The 6045-nt window shown below is 34.9% G+C and overlaps 1 long non-coding RNA gene across 1 annotated transcript in view; it reads right to left on the bottom strand.

Annotated features, from left to right (window-relative positions):
• Positions 1-2672: 2672 nt before the first annotated feature.
• LOC125619135 overlaps positions 2673-6045 on the bottom strand; it is a 14056-nt gene continuing 10683 nt past the window's right edge. Inside the window, exon 2 of the long non-coding RNA XR_007350659.1 lies at positions 2673-4611. This is a non-coding gene — a long non-coding RNA (uncharacterized LOC125619135). The remainder of the gene's footprint in view (positions 4612-6045) is intronic.

Genomic DNA, 6045 nt, shown 5'->3' with positions numbered 1-6045 from the left:
AAAGGAGATGTATCTCAATAGAAGTGTACCCCTATACCCAGTTTCCATCCCCTGTACCATATGTAGAAAATAATGGGAGTGTAGTTAGGTCTCAGACAATTACTCTGAAAGGGAGACTGTGAAGTTAATGATGTGGTTTCAGTCTAGGTTTGCAGTTCCCACTGCCATACTTGTCCCTTATATTAGAACCCACTCTTCACTGGTTCCTGCCTCCAGGCTAATCTACAATGATCAGGAATTTATCTCCTTAGTTTCTTCTAAGACCTAGAGAAAAAGTACAATTAAAATTTCATTGATTAATTATTCTTTTAAATATCTTTGTTTATTAATTTATTTTTATGTGGTGCTGGGGATTCAACCCAAAATCACATGTGCAAGTCAAGCATTCTACCACTGAGCTACAGCCCAGCCTTCATTGATTAATTACTCTTGATTCATTATTACTTCTTACATAAGCTTAATTACATTTAAATAATAAAATTTTTAAAATTATTTCTTTTGACCAGATGCCAATATAAGTTTGTATCCTTTTTAAGCCAATAAATATATTGCTATCTGAACAACCTCCAGGGCTTCTGTCACTTTCTAAATAAAGAGAAAATCATTTGCAAAGGATGATTCTTAAACGTGTTTTTTAGCCTACCCCTTGATTTAGAAGATGAAGCAAACCTATAATAATTAATCCTACTCAGAGTGCTTACTAAATTTTACTAACTAAACTTTAATTTATTCCTTTGAATTCTTCAACTTACTAGCCAACAAATTCTCCTACATGTTTATAATCTATTTTATCCTTTAAAATGTGTGAGCTTGTGGGCTGAGGTTATGGCTCAGCAGTATAGTGCTCAACTATACTGGCCCTGGATTTGATCATCAGCACCACATAAAAATAAATAAAATAAAGGTATTGTGTCCAACAACAACTAAAAATAAAAAATAAAATGTGTGCCCTAGAAGAGCACACAAAAGCATCACAAAGAGATCTAATTTCATAAATGGACTTAACCTAATGATAATGACTAGTGGCCTTCATTGACACATATTAAAAAAAGAAAAAAAAGCTGACTTTAATTTTGTATACTATTTTTGTCAGCTTTTTCACTGCTGTGACTAAAAGATCTGACAAGAACAATTTTAAGTTGGAAAAAGTTTATTTGGGGGTTGACAGTTTTAGAGGTCTCAGTCCATAGACAGCGGGATCCATTCCTCAGGGCGCCTAGTAAGGCAGAACATCCTGGCAGAAGAATGTGGTGGAGGGAAGTGGCTCAAAACATTACACCAAGAAGGCCAGAGAGAGCTCTGCTCATCAAGCACAAATATAAACCCCAAAGGCCACACCCTATCTGCCTACAGTTACCACTCAGTCCCACCAGGGGATTAATTCGTTGATTGAGTTAAGGCTCCCATAACCCAATCATTTCACCTCTAAACCTTCTTGCATCATCGCTCACATGAGATTTGGGAGACACATCACATCCAAACCATAAAATACACCACCTCAGAACAACAAATATATTCCGAGTATTTTTAGATCATTGAACCAAACCACATGCTGACAGTGTATTTTTAAAAATAATTACTATAGATATGCAGATAATCAGAGTCTTGTCCATTTTGAAAATTTTCTTGAACAACAAAAGTATGAGGTGACCTAAAGGGTGAATTAAAAAATACCTGAAATTCCAACTTTGAGTGTTCAAAATCTTAGCAAAATAAACTGCCACTCCAAAATACACAACTTGAGCCATTCACACGGTTAATTGGGAAGTTCTGAAACCTTCCTTCATTTACCTCACAAAGTTTTCTAGTGCCACATTACAAAACCTGAAATCATATGGAAATAACACATACATTCTAAATAAAGGTAGAATGACTTTAATTTTTTTCTGCATAGAAAACTTGGAATTTGGAGCAATATTCATCATTTATAAAACTTTGGAAGAGGAAAAAAGATATAATCAACAATTACAAGTGTTAATGCTATTAATTCCTTTTCAATTTCAGGAGCAAGCCAATGCACATCTTTGCTTACAACTCAAATTATCACCACCTCCAGAGCTCACATTCCATAGAGGTAGGAACATTATTTACATCTTTGGCCCTCACTTTCTAAATCTTTCCCTGGAAAATCCAAGAATCCTCAAGTTTATATGGTCTGGAAAAGATGTTTGTGGTCCTCCAGGGAGTCCTTGTATTTGTTCATCACTGGGAAACTCATCCCTGTCACAAAATGTCACTCTGGAGTGCTGCTCCACTTTTGCTTCAAGGTTCTGGTACATAGAAGAGGGCTATCTCACAGTCCCATGAAACAACATTGACTTGAAGTAAATATGGAAACCATTGCTCAAATTATTTGGTATGTGAAATGCCAAGATGGAAAGTATACTATCTTTAAAAAAAAAATAAAACATGTTGCCAGGAGGGTTATCCATACCAAGGCATCGTTGACTAATGTGAGATGCTATTCACTTAAGAGTGGAAGTCTGGGGCTGGGGATGTGGCTCAAGTGGTAGCACACTCCCCTGGCATGTGTGCGGTCTGGGGTTCGATCCTCAGCACCACATACAAAAAACAAAGATGTTTCTCTCTCTCTCTCTCTCTCTCTCTCTCTCTCTCTCTCTCTCTCTCTCTCGGAAGTCCTAGAAAGAAGACAAGATAAAGAAAACTCAAAATGGCATTAATCCCTTTATTAGTCTTTCTCTTCTAGGTCTCTCCATAGTACAAATTTTCAACTTAGGCAAAAAATTTCCCCCCCAATCACTATAGTTAAATTATCTCTTCTCAGTAGAACATTGCCCTTATTCCCCACCCAAATTAAAATTGAACCTTCTTTTGTGTATTTTAGACTTCGTATCTATTTTAATCATTGTTGTTTTACACTTTTTAAACTTAACATCACTATTCTTAATAAAAAAGACAATGTCAGAATTAGACCATTTTCTTTCTCTGTGTAACTGTTACATATTACAGTTTTCATAAGCAAATGGTTTAAATGTGTTGTTTTGTTCCAAGTATGCTTTTAAACCTCTTTAAATTACTCTTGCATGCATTCATGGGGATTTAACTAAAATTTGCCTTTTCCCTTTCAGGCAATGATTAGTTATGTTGTTCAACCCTGTCCTTGACTTTGATTTTATGTTACTCTTTCCAATTTGTCTGTATCTTACTTCAATTCTAAATTACTAGAGTTCTCAGTAGACACAGCAGATTCTATAGGTGTATCACAACATGTTGATCACCAAACTATATCTTCCAGGTGTAATTAAAATAAATAACTTCCTTTCTTAAGGTGTTTCTTTCAATTTCTAGTCTGAAAATACTTCTTAGTCTCTGAATTCTCCTTTTGGAGATGTCTGAAATCTCCTTTTTGGATGTCTAAGATATATTTCATTTCTAATGTGCCTTGATCTTTGTGTAAAAACAGCTTTATAAAGTTTAGGGAAGAACTACAATAATCTTGGTCACATTAAAGGCCAATGTGTGTCTAGTGACCATGAATAGAACATGAGCTCAATTAAGTCCATTTAGGTACTTTTCTTTTACCACAACTCAAAGATTTGTGAAAGGGTTTGATTTAACTGTAATTGTGATTTTACTGAATATGATCAAACAGTAGAAGGGCAAGGGAATTGAGGATGTATGCAAAGAAGGGATTTAAATGAAGATCACAAAATTTAAGAAATCAAAATTTGGGAGAAAGAGGGACAGAGAGATAAAAAGCTCTTGATAGTAGAGCCCAGTGACATATGCCTCTAATCCCAGCGGCTTGGGAGGAGGCTAAGGCAGGAGGATCAAAGCCAGCCTCAGCAAAGGCAAGATGCTAAGCAACTGAGTGAGGTCCTATCTCTAAGTAAAATACAAAATAGGACTGGGAATGTGGATCATTGGTCAAGTGCCCCTGAGTTGAATCCCTGGTAACAAAAAAAAAAAAAAAAAAAGAAAGAAAAGTAAAAAGCTCTTGATATGAAGGTGTTGATGGTCCAAAGGTCATTTGAACAGGAAATGGATGATGTGAATTGAAAAGGCAGGAGGCAGTAGTTAGTGGTGTGGTGAGTGTCTTCGACAAGCTAAAGAGAGCATAGGACAGAGTGGCAGAAAGAGCATACAGGAAAAGGTCACTGTAAGCAAGAAGGTCACAGAACTGAGAGCCTAGGTTTTGAAAATATCAAATGTTCAGTATTTTAGTCATCAGGACTATTGAGGTGTGTCAGGTCAGTGGTGGTGACATAGGAAGAAAGCACTAAGCAGCCCATGCAGGCTAAAGAAACATCAATCAAGTGCCCGCCCACGGAAAAGTCTGTCAATCAGCAGGGTCTCCTGACCAATCCTGGATCTCAGCTAGTTCCTCAACCGACCAACTCCAAAGGGACAAGGGACTCTAAAACCACTTTTTTTTTTTTCTTTTTCTGTCCCAAACCCTCCCCTTCCTGCCTTAAGCCTCCCAAAATTCCAGTCTGGTCAAGCTCCCATGTGGTTTCTCCTCCAACCTCCTGTCCACTCTGCGGGTCTGATGGAGTTCCTCCAGGGATTGAGCCTCAAAATCTCCTTCAGTGGCCTTTTTAAATCTGCCTCCTTTGGTCGCCTCCATTGTCTGACATTACAAGGTGGGTACTAGAAAAAAAGAGGAAAAGTGTGCCAGAGGTTAAAATTTTTAAAGAATAAGAAACATGACCTGGGGACAAGGTAGATCTCATTATCTATATAAAATTTATATATATATATATATATATATATATATTACATTTTTGTTTTACTTGTCAATAGACCTTTATTTTTATTTATATGTGGTGCTGAGAATCGAACCCAGGGCCTCACATGTGCTAGGCAAGTGCTCTACCACTGAGCCACAACCCCAGCCCTGCACATTATATTTAAAATAGTAGTAATTACTTTTTTTTATTGTCCAGCAGCTCAACATACAATGAGCAGTGCTAGAATGAAAATCTTCATTCCCTTAGATAATTTTATTGAAAAAATTTAAGAAAATATGTCACAATATTAGCAATTATTTCTTTGGTAAGAAGACTGAATGATATGGACTTTCTGTTTAGTACTTTTATGCATTTCCTCAACTCACTACAAATGAGAATGAAATAACTTTCTAATCAGGAAATAATAAGCTAGTGAGAAAAGAAACAAAATAACCCAAAGCTTGTAATATGCCATTGTGGCTAAATTAAGTTACCTGATGATCACAACTTTTAAATTATTGTTTCTTCATTGTTTTAAAAAAATGATTTAATAACAAATTTTATTTATAAATATTTCCATTCATTTTTTCCCCAGGATCTCAAAGACAAATTAAACTTAGCACACTACCAAGCTGTGGCTTGAGCATGAGGTTACATTACCTGAGAATCTCATATAAGTGCTCTGTTTGCATCAAACAGAGAAAATTCTTTTTTAAGAACTTTAAGTCAATTGGCCAACACTAATATATATATATATGTATACATATATATATATATATATATATATATATATATGTGTGTGTATGTATATATATATATGTGTGTGTGTAATATATATATATGTATATATGTGTATATATATATATATATATATATATATATGACTTTGGGAACCATATTCTATTTCAATTCTCAAGATTTTTAATGATAAGTTTATGTTCAGTGAATCCAAGTCACAGAATGCTAGTTTTCCTGGCGTACTTTGTACTTTTCTGATCTTTGTAATTAAACCTTAAATGGCTAACTAAATGCTGCTTTCAGAATAATCCTTAGTCTGGCTTTCTAAAACTATTCTTTAGTTTTTTATATTAAGTTTCTTTAGGTAAATTACCATTATGTTCCTAGCCAAAACTTAGAATAATAAATGGCTGGGGGCATTTTTAAAATATTTATTTTGAATCTGATAACATAATAAAGAGACAGATTTTTAAAAAGTGATATTAACAATAGTAAACTTCATGTCTTTGCACTTCAATCAGAAACTTTCCACCAAAAAAGAATTAAATGCTTACATGAACACTAAGTGCCAATTTTTCTGCAGGGACTTAATTAGAAACTAATCATATATATATAT

Source organism: Marmota marmota, unplaced genomic scaffold (assembly GCF_001458135.2).
Source record: "Marmota marmota marmota unplaced genomic scaffold, marMar, whole genome shotgun sequence".
In the NCBI taxonomy this organism is placed as follows: Eukaryota; Metazoa; Chordata; class Mammalia; order Rodentia; family Sciuridae; genus Marmota; species Marmota marmota.
This window is presented reverse-complemented; position numbering and strand designations above follow the sequence as displayed.